We start from the raw sequence: 24,028 nt of genomic DNA on the forward strand, positions 1-24,028 counted from the left end.
AGTAGCCCGGCGACGGACAGTATGCCAAGGGTACCCGGCTTGCCTGGGTTGAATCCTAGCATACAGCGTGCAGCGGACTTGCCTCGGCCGGTCCGTAGCACGCAGCGCGCCAGTGGACCCCCGCGCTTGCCTGGGTTGATCCACGGCACGCAGCACGCCTTTCGCTCTCCCGCAAGGGTCGAATGAAACGTGCATGGGTTTAGCAGAGACGATACCGGGGCTAACGCTTCAGGTGTAGTCTTAGCAGAACCAACTGGGGTTGTCACACGGCAGCGTTCCATGGCGGGACCGCCGAGTGATTCCCTGGGCCTTGGAATGGCTGCCGGCTGTCCTCCGGGACTGGCTAGCGGCTATACCGGGGTTGGGCTCGCAGTCTCTCACGGGACAGCGACCCAAGTGCAAACAGTGGCAGCTACCGAGACGAGCTACGGCTTGACTTCAGTGGTAGCCACTATGCACGCGCCCATAGCTGCCGTGAGTGGTCCGCCACACACAGCGACCTTGGGCGAGGCTCAAGAGGTTAGGGTAGGTAGTTTGAACAGCCTGGCTGATCAACAACCCACTTATGTCCTCGAGAGCCAGCAGAGCGTGGGTGATCCATTACAGTCAATGGGTCAATTACCCTCTTATGATCGATCACTATCTATTCAGCGGAGCATGGCTCCATTGATTGATACTGCCTATTCAGGTAGCGAGGTGACTGATCGAGGGTATACACGCTCAGCTACCCGTGATACTAGGCAAGCTCCTTTTAGCCAAGGGACAGCCAGTATGGCGGGGTACCCATACACACGGCTTGATCCTCTAGCGGGTAACGCTGTGAGGCATGGGTACAGTGGTACGCAACCGGGAGCCCTACCGGGCACCTACGCTACAACCACGCCGGTACCGCAGTACTCGTCCTGGTTACCACAGTCTCTGTGGCAACAGGGGGAGGCGGTACTGGTACTACTGCTCCATGGGGTTTCCCTGGTGGCGGATCCTTTCAGGGTCAGCTACCAACAGGGTATGCCCCGTGGTATCCGCCGCAGGGTGGTTTCTTCCACGGTCTTCCACCGTGGCAAGTGCCGCCTAGCGTTGGGCAAGCAGTACCACCAGTTGTTACCCAACCCGGCGGCGAGTGGCTAACCCTGATACAGCTCAGGGTAGGCCGCACACTGCTATGGCTAGGCGACAGCAGCGAGAGCGTCAGCGGATCCCGGGTGCTATAGCTAGCATCTCGGGTCTAGCGGGAGTACTCCCTCTTCTGCTGGTGTTCAGTTGGCTAGCCACACGGTGGCGACACTCCCTGTCCACCTTCAGATGCCCGTCGTCAGACCTCTTCCTCATCAGAGAGTGAGTCAGAGTCTGAAGGCGAGGGAAAGGAGTCGGAAGATGAAACCAGTAGCGACTCACAGTCTGTTGAGACTGTGCAGCTAGCTTCAGGTATCCTTCCCCGCTTCCCGTGAGGAACTCGCTAGCAATGGTCTGCCTGCGGACACCGCTGAGGTGATGAGCCGTGTGGCCCAAGGTTTGGGCCTGGCTTTCTCAGGAGGAGTCCGTTCAGGAGGACCAGGGCATCTTTTCAGTAGGATGCCCAGCTAGCGCTGCCCACACAAGGGTCGCCCGCACTTGCATTTCCGGCGGACCTCAATGGTAGGGTTCGTAGGTCTGTCAGGCTCGCTGGAGCTTCGACGCCGCGTGCTTGCACGCTTCCACTGCGTGTTTCGCAGGAGGACTACGAAACCTACCTCAGGGTCCCTGACATGGATCCAGACGTTGCCAAGCGCCTGCCGCTAGCGGCTAAGGCGCACGGGTCGTTCTCCCCCAGTGGGAGGAGGAGCTAAAGCTCATCGATAAGCGAGCACGCCGCTTATCAGAGTCTCTAGCGCCGCTACCACGCTTGCCGAGCACCTCGGTAGGAAGGTAGCGAACCACCACGGGCAACGTCGAATTCTTCCATGAGGTTAATCTGTTAGCGGTGCTAACAGCTAACCTCAACGAGAGTTCTATGGGCCTAGCCCATAGGATGTCATCTCGCCGCCGGAGAATGCCTGTCTGTCCCTCCAGTCAACTTACGGCTCCGACTTTGCTGATGCAATGAAGAAGTCAGACTCGGTGGGACAGGGGCTACTCTTTGACAGGCCTTTTGCGCCACGGTTGAGGACCGGGCAAAGAAGGCCACCAATGAGAGCACTCTGAAGAAGTCGGAGGCTGCCCTGACCAAGGGTAAGGGCAGTAAGGCGAAGAAGAAGCACAAGAAGAAGAAGTCTTCTAAGCGTTCTTCAGCGCCTGCTCCGGCTTCAGCAGGACGCGCACCACAGACTACACCGAGCCCGAGGCTACTCCAGCACCTCCCAAAAAGACTGGGAAGCGCAAGAGTAGTGCTGGACCAGATGGCAAGCCCCCAAGAAGAGCCGTTCTTCTAAGGGTGGCAAACCAGATCGGTCCTGAGGGCACGGCGGTCGACAGTCCATGCCGGCAGGTTTGGACTTCCCACAGGGATTCCCCTGTGGGCGGCCGCTGTGCATTACGCCCAGAGATGGCATGCCATCTCACCGGGCGCCTGGGTATTGTCAGTGGTCAGTGGGGGTTACAGGCTGGAATTTACCAGCCACCCCTCGTGCGCCGGCACGATTCAGAGGCCCACGGCCGTGCCGCCAGACGGCCCCCAGCGCCGGGCACTACTGTCAGAGGTCACTCAGCTTCTCACGAAGCAAGCGATTGTCCCGGTCACCCCCTTTCACCAAGGGTTTTTGGAGCACGTTTTTCTGGCTCCAAAGAAGACCGGCGATTGAGGCCCATTCTGAACCTCAAGCCGTTGAACGAGTTCATCAGGCCCAAGAGGTTCAGAATGGAGACTCTCGCCGGTGCTAGCCTGCCCCATCAAGGGTATGTGGGCGGCATCGCTAGATCTCTCGGACGCATATCTGCATGTTCCGATCGCACCTCAAGATCAGAGGTTTCTACGCTTCAAGGTACAGGGTCAAACTTACCAGTTTCGATGCCTGCCATTCGCTTGTCCACCTCCCCAGAGTGTTTACACTCCTGGTCAGGGCGGTGGCAGCGCACCTGAAGCGCAGGGGAGTCAACATGTGTTGCTACCTGGACGATTGGTTCATTTACGGACGCACCCCACTGGAGACACAGTGTCTCGTGGAGTTAGTAGTCCGTGACGGTGCGGGACCTGGGATTTCTGATCAACGCCAAGAAATCCAATTTGGTCCCGACGCGAGACACCACTATTCTTAGGGGCCCAGATCAACCTCAAGGAGGGGATCGCGGGCGCCTCACCCGAGAGGGTGACGAACATGGCGAGGTGTGCCCGACTCTTGGCCGAGTCAGAGGGAGCACCGCTGTGGCATGGATGAAGGTTTTGGGCCTTATGGCCAGTATGGTAGACCTCGTGCCGCACTGCCGCTTTCACATGAGGCCTATACAACTACACCTTCTAGCCTTTTACAGGCCCAGTCGTCACCAATATCCCTCGCGGTTCCGATGTCGGAGATCGCGCGAGAGGAACTCTGGTGGTGGACCCATCAGCCCAATTTGACTCAAGGTGTCAGGTTCCTGCACCAGCGGTAAGCGCCACGTAGTGACGACCGACGCGCCAAAACTGGGCTGGGGGGCCACATCCACGGGACTCAGTCTCGGCCTATGGTCGGCCACGGAGACGGAGTTCCATATCAACCTTCTCGAACTTTGGGCAGTGGAGAGAACTCTCCAGCATTTCGAGAAGGTGATCGTGGGATCTCATATCGTTGTCCAAACGGACAACACAACCGTGGTGGCCTACCTCAACAGACAAGGGGGCACAAGGTCACCACGGTTGTGCCTGCACGCACTACGCCTGATAGGGTGGTGCAAGGCCAGGCAGATTACGTTGAGAGCGATGCACATAGCGGAGTCACCAACATCCTCGCGGGACGATCTGTCACGAGGAAAGGTGTCGGGACCTACAGAATGGTCCCTTGCTCCGCAGGTCGCCCAGACGATCTTCGAGGTGATGTACCACCCTCGATAGATTTGTTCGCATCTCATCGCAATCATCAGCTGCCGGTGTACTGCTCGAGGGTCGCAGACCCACAGGCATTCGCCGTGGACGCTCTGTCCGTAGACTGGGGAGGAATGACTGTTACGCTTTCCCCGATCTCGCTACTCGCAAGGGTGGTGACCAAGATCGGGAGGGAGGATTGCAACGTCATTCTGATAGCACCGTTCTGGCGAAACACCTGTGGTTTCGACCGATGGTGGATCTACTAGCGGCACAGCCGCAGTACTCCCCGAAAGTTACCAAATCTACTCCGGATGCCCGGGAGAGGTACCAAGTCTACCACTAGAGCACCTGCAGTTAGCTGCATGGCCCTTATCAGGAACGTCTTGGGCGGAGGGAGGCTTTTCATCAGAAGCTGCTTCTCTCATCGCCGGGGTAGACGAGAGTCTACCCTCCGCACGTATAGTCAGCGTTTGGCTCCCTACTACGCATGGTGCGATGAGAGAAATACATCTCCCACTAGAGCCTCTGTGCCTCTAGTGGCAGATTTTCTGACAGAAAAGTTCAGGTCAGGACTTCAGCAGGCAACGATAGCCAACTATAAGTCAGCCATTCTCTCGATTCATCGAGGATTCAAGACGGGTCGACTATCAATTCAGATGGGTCCCTAAGTCTTCTTCTCGACGGTATGTTCAACGGCGCCCGCCGAAAGGAAGGTGGTCCTCCATGGGACCTCAACACAGTCTTGGAGTATATTAAGGGTCCCCTTTGAGCCCCTGTCAAAAGCGACCCTTAAATACGTCACTCTTAAGGCGGCCCTGCGTCTGGCGTTGGCTTCGGGCCTCCGCTGCTCAGAGTTGCACGCAGTCTCAAGTCAGCCTCCGTGATTACTAACAACGGGCGACGCTGTTTCTTCGCCCGGATTTCCTTGCAAAAATGAGCGAAGTACATTCCGACACTCGCCCTCTTCCTCCCCAGTATTGGGCAGGGTTCGTCAATAGCCGAAGACAGGTTGTGGTGCCCGGTGAGGGCGCTACAGCACTACCTTGGCCGAACACAAACCTTAAGAGGGGCTCATGACCGCTTATTTATCACTCACGCAGAACCGCACGGTCCAGCCGCTAAACAGACTCTGGCACGGTGGCTGGTCCAGGTGTTGGTGGACTCGGGCGGCAAAGACGCCGCCCCAAGGCCCACTCAACCAGATCTATCTCATCTTCGTGGGCCTACCATAGGGGGGTCCCCATAGAAGAGATTTGTCAGGCTGTGTCTTGGAAGTACCCGTCGTCCTTTTCCACGGTTTACTACAAAACGTAAACCAACGACCAGGCGATAAGTTCTCCAGGGCCATTCTGCGGAGATAATATGGTGGTTGGGTATCAGGTGTTTTGCGGACAATCAGAATTCCAACATGGTAAGAACCAGTGTTTCTATTCTTAACCACTGAACTTTCAGTTCAGGGGTTTGTGTCTGTTCACGTAGTCTTTCTGTTTCCCGGCCGTGAGGGGGGGAAATAGTTTGACCTCGCGATTACCATGCTACCCACTCTCCCGATCCTTATCAGATGCTGGCCAATCTTGTACCTCCATCCGTCGGTTACTTGCTAGATCGATCTTTCAGATGTTGATGCAAGAAGTATCTTAATCAACATCGTAATCTGTAAGATCGACCGGTGTACTGAGTCTAGTCCCAAACAAAAATGTTTGGTAGACTCATAACCGGTGCGATCTTACCTTTCCGATGTTGATTATCCGGACCCGGCCGCCCCTACAAGTTTGGCCGAGTAGGGGCTGCCCAAGTCGGATAAGGGTGATTATCGTAGTGTGACGTCACCGAATGGGTGAGTCCACTCGGGGATCGGGGGTTTTGTTATTTATTCATTTATGTGGGACAAAATGACTATTGGTTTTTTCCGCATCTCGGGATCGATGCAAGAAGTATCTTAATCAACATCGGAAAGGTAAGATCGCACCGGTTATGAGTCTACCAAACATTTTTGTTTGGGACTAATTCATCTCACGCGAGTTAATACTACACGCACTAGAGCATGCACTGATTTTACGATCTCGAGCAAGTCAAACATTCATTATAAATTAAACCTTTGGCTGCAATAGAATAGGATTTTATTAAATAACAAATACAATGTTGCATCAAATATTCTATGTCAAATAAAAAGTAATTGTTAAATTTATTGTTTGTCTTTCAAAATTTATTTAGTGATAATTACAAATATTTATTATTATTTTGTGTATAATGTACTTTATGAGATTATATACCGTACTGACTGGTATAGTCCCACCCCGCTTTGGGGTGAACATTTTTCAAAATTGGGGTGGGACTATACTCAATTTCGATTTTTTTTTTTTTTTTTCGGTTTTGAGTGTCCTGGACCTAAACCTAAATGGTAAGATCATTAATGGTTGATTAAAAAAAAAAAAATTTAAAATTTAAAATTTTTAATTGTAGGCCTATGTGTTTTGAATAAATTTGTATACAAATTCAATGCATTTTGAATTCATAATAGAGTATGACATGAGTACAAATTTATTCAAAACATATAGGCCTAAATTTTTTTTTAATCAACCATGAATGATCCTAACATTTAGCTCCAGGTCCAGGTACACTCCAAAACCGAAAATATTTCTCAGAATTTTTTGAAACTTTGGGGGTGGGACTTTACTCGAAGGTGGGACTATACTCGCGTCAGTACGGTAATTTATGTTGCAAAATACAGGAAACTTGTTAACACGAAATTGCTGGGGCTAATGAATTAAGTTTGTGGCATCATGAGTTTATTTATAAACTTGAGACTCTAAAATCACTGTTATCAGACATTTTGGTTAAGAGTGTGTTAACAAGTTTCCACTGTATAAAAACTTTTCAGATCTATTGTTTTATATATTATTAGAATTAATTTCACTTGCACATTAGTCTTGTTATTACTAATATATAATTTACACTAACAAATCATAAAGAATCATACGTGCCAAATTAAGTTATATGATTTGAAAGCTCTCAATTTTTGGTTTGATTTATTTCAGAAATTCATTAAACAAAATTAATTTAATACCTTATTATACATGTATATAGCTAATTTCTTTAGGCAAATGCATTTTTTAAATTTCAGAATCCAAAATCCATTCCATATAAGAATTTTTTTAAATCAATTTGAAGTGCTGGAATACAATACAATGTTTACACCAAATTGTGGTTTCATCAAATTACAAATCCCTAATATCTAAATGAGAGCAAGGAGTAATTTAGAAATGGAGAGGGGTGGGATGGTAAAACAGGAATGGGAAGGAATGGTAAGACTAGAGGGGGATCAATGGGTAGGGATGGTAAGACAGGAAAATAGTGAGGAATGGTACGACGAATGGGGAGGGATGCTGCAACAGGAATGGGGAGGGATGGTGTGACAGGAATGGGTAGGGATGGTACGACAGGGATGGTACGACAGGAATGGGGAGGGATGGTAAGACAGTAATCAATGGAAATGGATTGTAAGATAGAAATGGAGAAGGGTAATATAGAAATGGAGGGGGTAAGACACAATTCACCTTTCGGGAAATACCATAAGCCTTTGTGGGTAGACCTCTGATGTTGTCATGCCGATGTACACATTGTTACTGCGCACTTCATGGCTTTCAAATGCACAGTAACGATGTTAAGCTAAATGATGTACACATTGGCGTGGTGTCAAAGGACCACATCTCAGGTCTACATGCAAAGGCTTATGGGATTTACCAAAAATGTGAATTGGATAGGTGTACATGGAGGGTATGACAATGAAGACTCATTTCAGAAAAAGTGTTTGTTTTATATGTGGTGCATAATTGTGGTATTAAATGGCATGTGTATGCAATCTAAAGAATTGAAATGTATTGTTACATAAATAATGATGACTTGTGTAACCCTTATCTTCAGATATGGTACTTGGATTTGTGCTTTTTTTGTAGGACAAACTTTTGTTGATACAATGTGGTGCATAATGGTGCATGGTGGTATGAAAAATGGTGAATGGCTTGTAGATGATATGACGATTTATGATACCGTCATCTTCAGTAATGGTACTTGAATTTGTGCTGTTATGTCGTACAGACTGTTTGTTTACAATGTGGTGCATGGTGGTATTAAAATGGTGAATGGCTTGTGTATTATGCAAATGCAAAGAATTGTAATGTATTGTTAATACAAAGTGAAATGTAAATGTATAAGAACATGTCCCTGGCATATGGTGGTCAAGAGCATGAACCATTGATATGAATGATACAATTACCTCAAAGAATTGGAATGGTATTAGTCATCAAATGGAGACATGCTAAAACCCAAAATACATTTGTATTTTTGAAAATGTGCTACTTGAATTCAAATGACATAAACTGTCATGATAGAGTGAATTTTAAGTGATAAGTGTAATGTTTAATGTAGGTGACTGACCCATGTTGTGGTAAATAAAATGGCTGTGAAGAACTCATATAGTTGTTAAGAAATTTGTGACAAATTTCTGTTTGATACAAAATAAAATGTGATTAGAAAATATTTGAACCAATGTGTGTTTTGTTAGCTGTAGTTGTGATTGACCAAGAGCAGGAGATGTAATTCCGATCCAGCAAATGTCCTGATGAGGCTAAACTATAAAAAAAAAGAAGCTATGTCTCAAAGCAATTGGCAGTTCCAAACATAATGCGGTTGTTTTTAAGATTTTTTTTAAAGATTAAAAAAAAATTTGAATTAATTAATATGTCATTTGCTAGTGTTCTTTTTACTTAAAAGTACACAGCATAAAATTTAGGTTCTTTTACACAAAGAAAAACGGCAAAAAACTATAAAAAAAGGAAACAAAAATTATTTTGTCATTTCAACCGAAATGGACGTGCTAAGAAAAAAACAAAATTTGCATGGGCGCTTTGAGACGGGACTTTTTTAACCTATGTATGAACCAAAAGTGAGTCATCAAATTTTTTTGGTGAGGGCTCATTCCAGGCCTTGGGACTCGCTGGATATGATTGAGGGGGGGCACTATTTTTAAATAGAATTTGTCAAATTTTGATTCCAATGAGGAGGGGCATGCCACGCCCCTATAAGACTGTGCCACAGAGTCCATCTCAATCTCATCCGAGCAAGCACAGGCCATTTGTGTATTTTGTATCTGCAATCCAGTCCAAGTCGGTGCAGAGTCCCAAAACTATAGTACAACCGGAGTCCAGCGAGTCTGTATCCAGCAAAAGTATAATGACATGTTGATCATCCAAATTCAAAATCCCTGTAAAAAAAGGCCACCAAATTTTAGGATCCGATCGGACTCATTATGTTTTGATGAATCCAAGTGTGTGAAAATATCGGAGCCAAAACATAATAATGATAAAATTAGATGCTTTACGCCCAATATTTATTGGTCTTGCTATGATTTTTAAAATATTGTACTCGACCATAGCTCTACCAATAGAGGCCGTCAGCGTGACGTCATATGCCGCCATCTTGTGGGTACACGCTGCGATGGTCGTTCGATCTCCATGCGTGAACAGTAAAATCATCGCGTTGATGCGTGGTAACAACTGCGTGGCAAGCTGCGACCTGCGCGTAGTATCAGACGCAGGAACGCGCGTATCATTTGTACCCACAAGATGGCGAAAGGCTGACGGCCTCTATAGATATGGGCTCAATCGATCCAATTTTATATCATTACTTGCCCGGGTTCATCAAGTACCATCCCCGAGTCCAATATGCTTCCCTCCCAGCTATTCCCCAAGTGGGTTCATATCTGTCCTTCATAGAAATAGTGGGTACTCGTTATGAAGGGGCTTTTGGCATGATAGGCCTATTATCACTTCTACTAAATGCTGCTACTCATCAAAGCCTGTTCAGCATCCGTACCTGTGAATGTCATCTGATAGGCATATTTGAGTTAATAGTGAAAACGAGGAATTTTAATTTGCGCGGATATTGAAAACAGCATTCGCGGGAAATTCACTAAACTGTAATTTAGAAGTCTCTTCATAATAAATAAATACTTCAAATCTAACATTTCTGCTCGGGATACGTTTTGTTTATTTACATAGTTTGGGAATCCCGAATCTGGATTCCCCGTGACGTAGCCGACCTCGCTGATTTGACTGTTTTAAGTTATTTACGAAAATGTGAAATAAACAATGATTTTGATAGGTAAAAATAAAAAAATAAATATTTTCATGTAAAAATATTTAATTCTATCATTTCTTTATGAACGTAAGTGAGAATTTGAATTTATTGGAACATTTAAGATGGGGATGCGTGACCAAGGTCATAGAGGCTAAGCCGCAACTCAAACTTCCGCGAATCTCCGTCTGGCGCACGGGTTTCCGAATTTTGCACTGCTTAATCTTCGCACGTTGATATGATTTATGGCTGTCTTATCCCTGGAGAGTACTTGGAAACTTCATTATAGTGTTTATTATGACAGTGGCTACCTCTGGATTTACTTCAAATTTTGAGCAAATACGGGAAATATTTAAAAAAAATTATTAACGCCACGAACATCCAGATTTTAGTGATTTCATGACATGACTTGCAGCCAAAACACGGCGATTTTTTCCGATATAATCATCTCGAAATTCCTCCTGAATACATTTAAGACAAGCATTGGAATGATATTTCACAATATAGGTAAGCAGTTTTGTAACAGGTCTTCCGATTTTGAAAGGAATTCACTGTGTTTGTGCCTTGGTGCATTATAAAATTTGCGACAGTAAAATTTAAAAAATTTAAAAATGTGAAGGGCGCCATCATAGCTAATAAATCGCCGAGGTCACTCAATGGACGTCGTACTATTTGATATCAACTCTTAAGTTTTCTTAGAAATATATAATGTCAAGAAGCTGTGACACTAAAAAATTTGAAGATTGTCCATACCTAAGAAATATCTCAAAATAAATATTTGTTGCTCTACTCTCATCACTTTGCATATTTGTTTTAATGTTAATTCAACTTATCACTCATTACAACCTATTTGTATGAAATTTATTATTTTTTAGTGTAAAAGGTATACCCTATGTAAAAAAAAATACTGAAAATTATACTTTCTTGTCATTGTTTTCCTCATTTCATATGACAAATGCACGCATCTCACATCCTTCAAATACTGACACAGGCAGAATACAAACTCGCTTCTACACAAAAGTTTGTTCACCTCCAATATAGACAAGCATCTGCCAACATAGCATTATATACTATTGTAATAATGCTTTGTTGGCAGTGGGACTCTTGACAAGGGAATTAAAACACATTTATGAAATGAAAGTCAAAAGGGGAATTAATAGATAGAAACATTAAAAATACAGTGTTTTCTGAAGTCAAGATCATTCATAATCGTAAGTCACAAGTGTGATGGTAAATTTTGGTTCAGCATATTGTTTCAGAATTCTATTCCCAAAAAGAAATGAATGCAGCTTGAAATTGAACTTTGCAATATCAACATTATCTCAACATGTAAACTTATTATCATATCCATATTGTAACATTTCCAAAAAAAATTGTATTTCTTTTCCACAAGATGTTAGCTTTTACTGTCAGATATGTCCTCTTTTACTATTTTGAACTGAACTAAAAAGCATAGAATTCCAGCACCGATGTCACAAATGCGTGTCACTCCATCATTCATGGTGAAGTCGGTCCGTTGACATGTTATGACCACCCTCCTGTACACCATAATGTCATTTCTATTTCAATGATTTCAAATAGCTGCAACCCAGTAGTCCAAATTACACGCTATAATAAAAACAAATCATTTCAATGCCAATATTTTGTGGACTATTTTGTGTGTAACCGTGTAGGTAGGCCTTTGTATCAATGTAACACAGTTTCCATGAAAGGTCCTGTCATCTCAAAAGTTGCTTGACCTAATCATTTCATTTGTAACCAATCATGTGTGTCTGTTCCCTTGGTATGTGCTGGAGATTAATCAGTCTGCTGTAGCTGATCCAAAGTCATTCAAAAACAGGTGGGCAAGAGAGCAATTCAGTCTGTCGGTCAGCATGATATCACTGACACGAAGATGACACTTTCAATGGGGGAAATCACACAATAAAATAAACACCATCAGATGAATACTTCTTGGTGAAATAATTCAAAAAGTTAAGATTTCTTATCAGGGGAATAAACTCTGAATAATTACAAAAATGGTATTTTCTACAATCAAGTGCAAATTTCCCTGGGACACTTGTTCATATTTCGCGCCCTCTGTTCAATAAAACCGGTCATATGAAGTTCACATGATGATATTTTATTTGTATAGTTTCCAACCTATTTCGAATCCCCTCCCTCCCCCACCAACCAATGTTGGAGCAAAAATATAGGCCATTTAAAAAATTAGGCGTTTGGTATACAACATTGAATAAGGGGTGCGGGAAGGGTCATTGAACTATGAAAGTGTCCCAGCAAATTTGCACTTGATTGTAGATGTGAAGTAAATTGCTGGAACTGAAAAGCCCTGCACAAACTAAATGGCAAGGTCCCCTTTGACAGATGTGAAAAATGTAAGTGGGAGAATAATGGGCCAAGTTCTTTGGAGTGGACAGGTGGGGGCAGGATTTAGTCCTAAATATGTAAGCCTACCTTGTAGTATACAGATTTATACTGTCCAACGAATAATTTTCCTGAGGTATATCATTTTGGATAAATTTAAAATTCAGCTATTTATTGTGTATTATATTATTAAAATTGACTTGCATTTCATCAAATAAAAAATATGTTAGGATACAGAATGTGTGCAGGCAACATTCACCAAAAAACATAAGCTACATGTAGGTCAAAATTGCTATCATCTAGATAAGCTCCAGTTGACTATAAAAAGAGCAATGCACAGAGGGATTGGAACAATATTACATACCACCATAGCAGAGTTATTGCTAAATCCTAACATTTATATCAAGAGCTGAGAAACCAATACCAAGCATGTTTGTACCATCATGTTGATTGTATACAAAACATGGACATAAAATATGACTTCATTCTGAACATATATTCTTAAGATTTTAGTAAAATTTGGGTGATTTCAAGTCCTAATAGTATGCGGTGGGAGAGGGTTAGCTACATCAATTGCCCTGGGTATCATGGGGCCCGGCCATACACTGCAGCCACTCTACAATTTGAAGACCTGAGCGCATGAAGACCGTAAGTCCACTTGGCCCCGCAACATGTATACACTTAGTTGTATAGTTTGGTAAAGTTTTATACATGTTCAGGGGCCAAAACAAAATCTTTCACAACCTTTCATGATGTTTTCACCCTGGAACATGTATTAAACATTATAAAACCCTAAGAACCTATACGTAACTTACATGTTGAGGGGCTAAGTGGACTTACGGTCTTCTTGCGCTCAGGTCTTCATTTACAATATGGCAAATTGTGTGGTGATTATTATGGCGGCTGATGATATCCTGAAACTATTGTAATGAAATTGAATTCCCTTTCATGTTTGGTTTGGGAGGATGATAATAATGGTCAGTGTTGCTAAACGTTTTCTGTGTCAAGCTGTAGCAATTTGACTAGCACACACATGATGAGCAGTGCTATAAATGCCCCCATGTTCAAAATGTGCCACATATTCATTAAATTTTATGAAATCCCCTAAGTTGGTGGAAATGAAATTACCAGTAGAGCCTACTTTAATAAGTTATAAAATCCTTTCTTACTAAATAATTATCAAAATTATGAAATAATTACCAGAGACGGCACTTTGGAATGTTTTTCCAGTGGAGGGTCTAGGAGTGTAAAAATCAGAAAAATTTGCCTATTGAAATTGGGATTTTTTTTTGGGGGAGGGGAGGAACACAGATTTTTCAGTGCGTTTTCCCTTCAGATTGGGGGATAAGCCAGAGCTGGGTGGGGTTTTTTTTTGGGTGGGGGGGCAGCCACTGATAAGTACATACACCAAAGGCTGCAATCAGGGTTTTCTTTAAGCATTTTGCTGAAGGGGTATTTTCAAATTTTTTTTGACCCTTTCAATTGTGAATTTTTCCTCTGAAGGAGTCAAAAGCATTGCCCAAGGGGTATTTTTATAATATTATTTTTGAAGACATTTTTAACAATATGTGTGTTTTTGGAGCCATAGGCGTAGATCCGGATTGGGGTGGTGGGGATCTCCCCCAATATTTTGCCAGGGGGTGGTCCATACAATCATCCCCCAATGTTGACGCCTGTATGTGGGTTTCTGACCAAATTAACCTCATATTTGGCCATTTTAGCCCAAAAAGTGCACATTTTTGCGCGCTTCTCACGAATTTATTCCACTTTTGCACCAAATTTCAACAGTTAAGCTTCAAAATGGCAAAATTTGTTGTACCATAAACTTATTCTTTCTCCAAAAGGTGCTGGATTCACTATACTTCAAGACACCCCTACCCCCCCCCCCGAGTCAAAAAGAAATCTACACCACTGTTTGGAGCAGTGGCGGATCTAGAGCAGTCAGAAGGGGGTGCGGGCAATTTTAGAAGAAAATAATAATATTTAAAGATGCCCCTGGGAAGTAAGAAACTTCTGCAAAATGAAGACCTAATTGAAGCAATTTGGTGGATCATTTTGGCAATATTAATGTGTACAATTTTAGTTTAAAAAAGCCAAACATTTGTGAAATGAGCAGTCCATGGAGTCTTTCGTGGACAGCAAGTTTTCCCTATTATGGTAGGCCAGGCCTATAAATTGTGTTATAAATTGGCAAATGTCGAAAGCAGAAGTGAAAGTGGCCATTTGTTTATCAACTACGCAGGGTGATGTTCTCCCCTTAGAACTTGGAAAATGTTGCAAAATGAAGACCTAATTGAAGCGATTTGGAGGACCATTTTGGCACTATTACTGTGTAAAATTTAAATTTGAACAGTTGAAAAGCTGAAAATTGTGAAATGCCGGTCCATAAAGCCTTTCATTGTCCTACATATCGGGAGTATAGGTCCTAAATGCTAAAAGCCGAGAATAAGTACACAATATCAGGTGTTTCTCTATTCAATTCTTGCAATATCTGAACGCGTACGTTTTCAAGATTTTGTACGCATTGGACTTTGGAACTAGGGATTTGAAGGAGTCAGAAAAGTGCCTGAACACGTAAATACATGTGTTTTGTGCGTTAAAGAAAACCCTGGCTGCAATGGCCCGATGATCACCAAACTAGCCCAAATTTTTAAAAGCAAGTCAGGGTTAATATAGTTGTTGTAGGTAGTTAACAAGCAGCCCAATACAGAGACTTTAAAGGATGGCCCTGGCATCACTGATAATGTAGAGTACTACCAGGCCAGGGTAGGTCACACAACCCATCATAACACAGGGCAAATTGCATAAGGATAATTATGGATGATGTCCCAGAAGCGATTGAATATCTTTTTGATATTCGGTTGAGCAGGACAATGACTCACTAGGGGCATTGGAATTGGCATATAGGTTATCAGGTCTCTGTACATGTACAATATCACCATAAGCAAAACACTGAAAATGCAATTGAGTCTCTGATAACATGAAAATACAGAGAATACAATTGTTTTTAATCATGCAAATTCAGGCAAAAGATAGAAATCCAATTTTCTTTGTGGCAAATGTAATTCAAGCTTACCTCTTTATAAGGCTTAAAGAAAAAACTAAATTTTTTGACCAAAAATGTGAGATGGCAACTGATGCGAGCGAGTAAGAGGTGAACTTTATGGCCCAAAATTGGCGAAAAAATACTGGCCCAAAATTGGTGAAAAAATACTGCCCCAAATCTAACCACTGAACCAAAACACTGAATGAGCCAAAAACCAGATGTGTTGCTACATGTATCTACCCCTGATAGCACACATTGTATAGTACAATGTGTGTTGCTATCTGGCCCTGATAGCACTATGCATGGTACAACATGTATTGTTATCTACCCCTGATAGCACACTGTATGGTACAACATATGTGTTGCTATCTTCCCCTGATAGCACACTGTATGGTACAATGTGTGTTACTATCTACCCCTGATAGCACACTGTATGGTACAATGTGTGACTGTGTGTTGCTATCTACCCCTGATAGCACATTGTATAGTACAATGTGTGTTGCTATCTACCCCTGATAGCACACTGTATGGTACAATGTGTGTTACTATCTTCCCCTGATAGCACACTGTATGGTACAATGTGTGTTACTATCTACCCCTGATAGCACATTGTATAGTACAATGTGTGTTGCTATCTACCCCTGATAGCACACTGTATGGTACAACATGTGTTGCTATCTACCCCTGATAGCACACTGTATGGTACAATGTGTGTTACTATCTACCCCTGATAGCACACTATGGTACAGTGTGTGTTGCTATCTACCCCTGATAGCACACTATGTATAATACAATGTGTGTTGCTATCTACCCTGATAGCACACATTGTATAGTACAATGTGTGTTGCTATCTACCCCTGATAGCACACTGTATGGTACAACATGTGTTGTTATCTACCCCTGATAGCACAAAATGCATGGTACAATGTGTGTTACTATCTACCCCTGATAGCACACTATGGTACAGTGTGTGTTGCTATCCCCTGATAGCACACTATGTATAATACAATGTGTGTTGCTATCTACCCCTGATAGCACAAAATGCATGGTACAATGTGTGTTACTATCTACCCCTGATAGCACACTATGGTACAGTGTGTGTTGCTATCTACCCCTGATAGCACACTATGTATAATACAATGTGTGTTACTATCTACCCCTGATAGCACACTATGGTACAGTGTGTGTTACTATCTACCCCTGATAGCACACTATGTATAATACAATGTGTGTTGCTATCTACCCCTGATAGCACAAAATGCATGGTACAAGGTGTGTTTTTTTTCCATTTTTTAGCCTATAGAAAAGGAAATAGCTTTGTTTAATACTTCTTCATTTATGCACACACATATTCTTTCAATACAAGTGCCAGATCATAGGAAATAGAATAGCTGCTGCATGAAAAATGCATACTTTGTGCAGCACACCAGTAAAATGTATAAGGTGCCGATTTTCTTTATTGAATTCCTGTTCATACACATTATCTAATGTTACACATGGTTGGTCGAGAGAGGAGCATAAACACTGTTAATGCCCATAATTTCAATATAGAAAAAATATGGAAATCAGATTTTAAAGAAAATTACATCTTACATCATTTGATGAAATACAATCACCAAACATTACGGAATATGTGAAAAGGGTTCATAAATAGAATGAGACATGGTCAATGATTTATGACTGAGGTTCTGGACAATGATCATGCCCTCAATAAATAAACTCCAAATGCAGACTGATAATCCATATGTGACACGATCTGCTCCATGGGGGCCAAAGGAGGCATTTTTGAAAATTGAGCTACTATAATTATTACCTTGTAGTAACATTAGGCTATCAGATACTGGAAACACCAAAGGTCTAGCATACTTGGTTCTAAAGTTATAGGTTTTGTGATGTGTATTTTCTTATGTATTTTATTGTTTTTTTACTCCATATTTTTGCCTTTATCTCAGTTTCAAATTTGCCGCCTTTGGCCCCTTGGACCAGATCGTGTCACATATGAACTGTTTCTTTGACATTTGAATACTCACAGATCTTTTGTACTTCATTTTATAAAACAGGAAGTAAGGTCATTGTTGTAATTATGTAAATGCCAGCTACTGATTGTCTGTGAACATAAGATATCGACTGCTCAGTGCCAGAAGTGGATTTACTACAATAGCTACCCTGTGAACATTTGGCAATTTACACACAGTATATTGTACTCAGCTACACATGGCAGCTATAGCACTTACCCACTTCTGGCACTGAGCAGCCAATATACATTCACACCACGCAATAAAACTGGGTCACAGGAATCCTCAAATATTTACTGATGTGGCCGGCAAGAGCTGACACAGGTAGAAACGCATTACAGTAATATCATCACAGCAGGAAACTCAAAGAACCCGTAGAGAGGTATATCCAATGTCAAGAGTTTATTCCTAGTGCACCCTCATATTATGCAATGTATTGGTACAATTATCTGTCTCCAATATGCCCGGAGTTAAATGACGTAGATGTAAACAAGATTGGGTCACTCATATGGAGATGTTTATGCATGCATGCTATGGTGGGAGTCAATCAGTAGCGTAGCCAGGAAAAAGGGGGGAGGCAAGATTCATCTTAAATATCAGGCCGGCCATGCAGCATCCCACGGGAGGGAGTGGGTGACTTATCACAGGGGAAGCCCCCCCTTGGCTATGCCACTGGAGTCAATGAGATTGCAATCAATTGGATTTACTGGATAAAATTACCTTCCAATTGTTTTGTTTGGGGGAGACTTTTCACAGGGGGAAAGCTTCCCCCTAGGGTGCATCAGATGCCATTGTTTTTCAAGAAAAAAACCCAATGGAGCTCAAAATTCAAGTTTGGAGTTTCAGATTCTTGGAGGCACATCTCTACCCAAACTAAACTTGCTTGAAACCCGGGCTTGAAACATCCTTCCACTAAAATTAGTGGCATTTGAGAGGAATGTTTCTCAAGTCCCCAAATAATGAAATACATAGGAAATGGTAGGAATACTGTTATTTTTGTGGGAAATTTGTCTTATCTTTCCTGGAAATGAAGTCTTGGTTTTTTTTTTAAATAGTTGAATCCAAAAGTGGTGCAATTCCCCACATTCTCCAAAATGTGTAATTGGGCGACTCCACAAGTTGCAATGCATGTAGGGCGCTCATGGACCGATGTCGTGTGCGAGCACCGAGCAGGATAGCAGCAAAAATAGGCGGGATGCTGGGGGCTAAGGATGATTTGTCCGCGGCACCGCCACTGGCCCTCATGGGTACTCAAGTTTGGTTTGGGTTAGGGTATACTGCTGAGACTTATTTGAAAGTGAACCCATGAATAACTAATTTTTCAAGAAATAAGGGCCCATCAATACACCAAAATTCTAAATTTTCAGCCATATTTAATACAAATTATCGGAATTTTGCCCCAAACTTTGGAGAAATTTCAAATTTCGTCCATTGGATGTTGCAACAAGTACAAATATAAGGCATTAAGATATCTGTTGTCTTGAGATTTAGACTAACACCAGGCCATAATTGATATGGATTTAAACTGGACTAAAATCAATGACCTGGATACAATTGACTGCAATATATTAGGACATTGGTGGTGCATGGTGTTGGGACATACAACATGCTTGTAGTACTAGGTATAAATCTATAATATTGCATAATACCATCAATTGGTAAATTATTGGTTTTATCCAGGGACCAGGCCCCAGCCAGGCAAGAGAAAAAACCTGAAAAGTTTTCGCAAGATCTATAAAATGGAAATGGCCTAAAATAAGGCAGAAAACAGACTTCTTTCACATGTGAAGTCTGCATGGATGGACAAACCTAAATATGTAACTGGAAAATTTTTATCCAAATTTGAACAAAATTACCACACAACTGTTTGAATAAAATCCTCACATTGCCCATTTTTTTACAGCATCAACAACTACAACCAATGATGAACCAGATGTTCTTTTTTCTGTTTGTAATTGAAAAAAAGGGGGGTGTAACAATCTGAAAATGTGCCCAATTTTATACAATTCAAGCAACCATGGATATTTACCCAATTGAAATTTACAAACACATGAAATCATAACCATAGGCTTAGGAACCGGGGGCTGGGGGGGCTTAGCCCCCTCAATAATTTTAGTGCGTGGGATGGAATACCTTCCAGCCCCCCCCCCTAGTTAAAAAATTGTGATAAAATAGAGGGAAAAAAAGTTTTAGCCCCCAATGTTGAAAATCTTCCTAAGCCAATGATAACTTTATTGTTCTGACTGGGCCAGCTGTTATAGGGTGCTGCAACTGGGAGAAGCCCCATGTTGTTGGCAATGCCAACAGTTGCATGGCTAGCTGGCACAAAGGGGTCATCTGGGGAAATGCACATCCAGTACCGTAGCTTCCATTGGGGGGGGGGGTTATGGGGCTACCAATTTTGTGAGGAGTTGGGGGAATAAGACCCTCGACTCGTCTGGTCGTCCCCCACTTTTGAAAACATGTGTATGGTAGGCCTACAGTTGCAATTGGTATGGTATGGTACCTACTTAGGGGCTGTGCAATAATTATGAGCCCGGGGGGGTAAAATTTCCAAACGGCTCACCAAAAATCACCCCCCCCCCCCTCAGCATATAATATGCTGTCTACACCATAAATTTTGCCCCGGGAAATTTTACCTCCTGTATAATGATCTTAGATGAGTTTTATGTGTCAAAGCCAAAATTGAGTATGGATGACTTCGGCCGGCATGCCGGTATATTATTGCCATGATCAGCTGTTTCTTCTGGACCAGTGCCACGCACACAAACAACACGGCGCAGGTGGCCATATGCATGTGTATGCCGGTTCATGAATGAGGAGTATGAGGTACGAAGTCGATGCCCGACGAATATGCGAACATGCTACTTTTTCTCTGAGAACTTTAGACTTACAAACGACACAAGAATAACTACAATTATTTTAATATATTAAAAAAAGTAGAGAAAAATCAAAATCAGTGTACTCACCTTCAAATTCCGAACAAATCAGATATAAACAAAGCAGATGCTAGCTTAGCCTATGCTCCATCAACACGCAACGTGCATGCGTGCATTGATAACACGGTGCCACTGCTGGAGCGCTGAAGGGAATTTCCAAGTCGTAAACAATGAAAGATTTCCCTAATGTACACAAATAAATCTCAAACATCACCCATGAGCTTTGCAATCCTTCGATCAATAATGTAATACTATTCTGACTACTAATTTACATTGATTCTTACGAAATTTTAGTTTAGTATAAATGAAAGATTGATTTAATTTAGGAAAGTTCATCACTTTACGATAAATTCGGCGCGACTTTATTATGAATGACGTGATGAATATGTATAATATTGGGTCACATTGATTACAGTTAGAGGGGGGAGGTATGTTGTTGAAGCAAAATAAATTTATGAGGGGGCTAGACTAGGTACATTGTATCAATTAGAATGATGCAGGCTGGAAGTATGTTTGAATGATCCAGTGGCGTCGATTTCTTTTTGACATTGGGGGGATGGGGTTGGAAAACATTTCTTGAAGTTATGTGAATCCAGTACCTTTGGGCGACAAAATAACTCTATGGTACAAATGCGCGCGTTCAAATGTGAAATAAATAAAATTTGGCACTTTTGGGACTAAAATGGCCAAATATGAGGTTAATTTGGCCAAAAACCCACTTACAGGCGTCAACATTGGGGGATGAGTGTATGGACCATCCCCCCTGGCAAAATATTGGGGGATTTATTGACGCCTGTATGAGGTTTTATGATCAAATTACTATAACCTCATATTATGTGCCCATCCACCACAAACTGGTTGTAAAGTCGGCATTTTTCATTTTGAGATACAATCAAAAACAGTAATGGATTTCTATGTAAAATATATTAGGAATTGGACCTTTGATGAACCACAACTTCACTTCCAGATGTCCGATGAAGCTTGTTGCCAGTGTCATTTTAAAGCTGAAAGTGCATTCTTTCAAAATCTGCAGTAAAAAGACAATGACCTAGAGCTGACTTTACTACCACTTCGTAGTGGATGGTCACATATTTGACCATTTTAGCCCCAAAAGTGCTAATTTGTGCACACTTCGCGCGAATTTATTTCACTTTTGCACCACATTTCACCAGTTTAGCTTCAACATGGCACAATTTTTGGCTCGCTTCGCGCGCATTTGTACCACAAACTTATTCTGTCGCCAACGGTGCATGCTGGATTCCCAAAACTTCAGTCCCCATACACCATGTACACCCCCATGTCAAAAAGAAATCTACGCCAATTGCACTGAAGGCTAAAATAGAGAAAGATGTAGGCCTAGGTCCGGATCGTGATGAGGCTATGATATGCAGATATTTCTGAAAGAACAAATTAGCGATGCAATCAAATTATAGAGAAAAAACTAACATGGCTGATGCAGTAGAAAGAGATAATGAATCCGAATATCCTACTTGTCACCAATGTGCTATAATTTTTGAGAAAAATGCAAAAAATAGGCACAAAACTAGACAGGGGTGTAGTACCCCCTTAATTTGGTCCTATGATTTTACAAACATTGACCTGTATACATAGAAAACAATTTGAGAACTCAGTGATCTAGAGGGTCCATGCTAACTACGTCAAACCTTGGTATGTAATTGGGGGGGGGGGGGGTGAACGAACTCTTTATCTAGGGACCCTGTCAGCCCCTTGTGTGATCTTGCTTTTGGACTATATGCAATAGATATATGATATAATATTAATAGTGTGATCAAATCGGCCTTTACATAACTGTTTGTCATTTTTGGTGGTTTAAAAAAATATTGTTACAGCAGATTGCTGTGTAAACCTTTATGGACTACTGATCATGTGGAAAATTTGGATTTTTCACTGAAAAGAACAACTGAACCTGAATTGCACTATACTATTACTACTAAATTTTAACTTTCATTTTAGACATTTGTGTGTACAGTATTTGCCACTAAAATGATCGCTGAAAGCCTCAGATGAATGTACTGTGTACTCGTTTCCCCTTCGTCATGACAAAGAGCAGTCAGGGTTAGAAATTACGTCTTCTCTGGGATATACGACGTCGAGAACTTGAACAATTCACAATAAGAGGGCTAAAGAGGGTTCAGAATCCAATGATTTATATTTTCATGATCCCAATAATCTCACAGAAATAACCGCAATGGATAATACTTTAGGCCTACTGTTCATTTCATTTCTAAATGTTAGAAATATAGGCCTAATAATACCTTTTTATGCCTTTATAGGAAAACAAAGTTCAATGTTATCTATCACTGTCATTATACACGGCAAAAGAAGTGTGGGGCGGCCGAGCAAGACCTATTTTCTGTGTGAGGACACTGGACAGGAACCAAACGAAATCCGGAGCTACATGCAGGACAGACACATCTGGAGAGCCATCGTAGGAGTCCGACAGAAGTCGACCGAGCGAGCGAGCGAGCGAGGGAGCAAGCGAGCGAGTCATTATACAAAGATTGGAAAATTCATTGTGAAAAAGAAATACCACAAATCCAGTATGTTTTTGAATGAAACGTGCTGGCGAAGCTAAGCTAAATGAACATCACGGTTAAAAAAGCATTGCATCATTAGCAATGTCATCGGGAATTCCCACCGGGTGAAATATATATATCGTGAATCCTACTTGTTCATATACATTTAATTATAAGGCAAAATAAACTGTTTTAAAAAGAAAAGAAATTGCGAATTTAGTCTGTGTGACCCTTGGAGAATTATGAAGCCAGGTACGAAAACGTTTTACCCAGAGAAGAAACAATCCCATAAAACAAGCTGGCTTTTTTCTTAATTTCTTCTGAAATTTTGAATAAAATTGGTCAAAGAGACATTCTACTCGGATATAGGACGATACAAATATTAACTGTCTATGAGTGTGATGGTCGAAATATAATATTGAGCATGTCTGTAAAAAATTGAGTTTGCCAGTACGTAACTTTGTTAATTAGGGGAGACCGGGGCAAAGTGGTCCAAAATTTTTTGTCCAGCCCAAACAGAAATACAAAGCAAGGCAAGGCAAAAGTTTAGGTTTGTAATCTTACCCTAGGACTGCAACTAGGCCAAAATGACATTAATAACATGTGATCAATTGTTTCTTTAGTTTGACATAAATGACACTTTTCGTTCTCTTTCAGATTAACTAGCTTTAAATAACTTTTATTTGGAAAAATTCGATGAAGGATTTTATATTGAAAACATCTCATTCTTTCTTCTAATTTGAAAAGGTAATCAGTAGGAAACGAATTTGGAGAAAACCTTCTGTTAAAAAATACTATGCTGAGCCACCAGCTTGGGTGGCTCACGCTCCAGTAATTTCAGATGATTGAGTTCAGTAATATATCAAAGAATGTCTTCCAATTCATGAAAACAAATAGATAATCAGCTTATCGGATTAAAAGCTTAGAGGGAAGGTCTTGCTGCTCAGCGAGTGTTTGTAATTATCAGAAGGTTTTCTCCAAATTCATTCTCTAATGATGTCCAAATGTATTCCCAA

At 42.1% G+C, this 24,028-nt stretch overlaps 1 protein-coding gene across 3 annotated transcripts in view; it reads right to left on the bottom strand.

Annotated features, from left to right (window-relative positions):
• LOC140170009 (ATP-binding cassette subfamily G member 4-like) overlaps positions 1-20,563 on the bottom strand; it is a 109,887-nt gene extending 89,324 nt beyond the window's left edge. For all 3 annotated transcript variants that reach the window (XM_072193320.1, XM_072193318.1, XM_072193319.1), the window contains exon 1: positions 20,506-20,563. The gene's annotated coding sequence lies outside the window, so the exon portion shown is untranslated. The remainder of the gene's footprint in view (positions 1-20,505) is intronic.
• Between the last annotated feature and the right edge of the window lie 3,465 nt (positions 20,564-24,028).

Source organism: Amphiura filiformis, chromosome 14 (assembly GCF_039555335.1).
Source record: "Amphiura filiformis chromosome 14, Afil_fr2py, whole genome shotgun sequence".
Lineage (NCBI taxonomy): Eukaryota > Metazoa > Echinodermata > Ophiuroidea > Amphilepidida > Amphiuridae > Amphiura > Amphiura filiformis.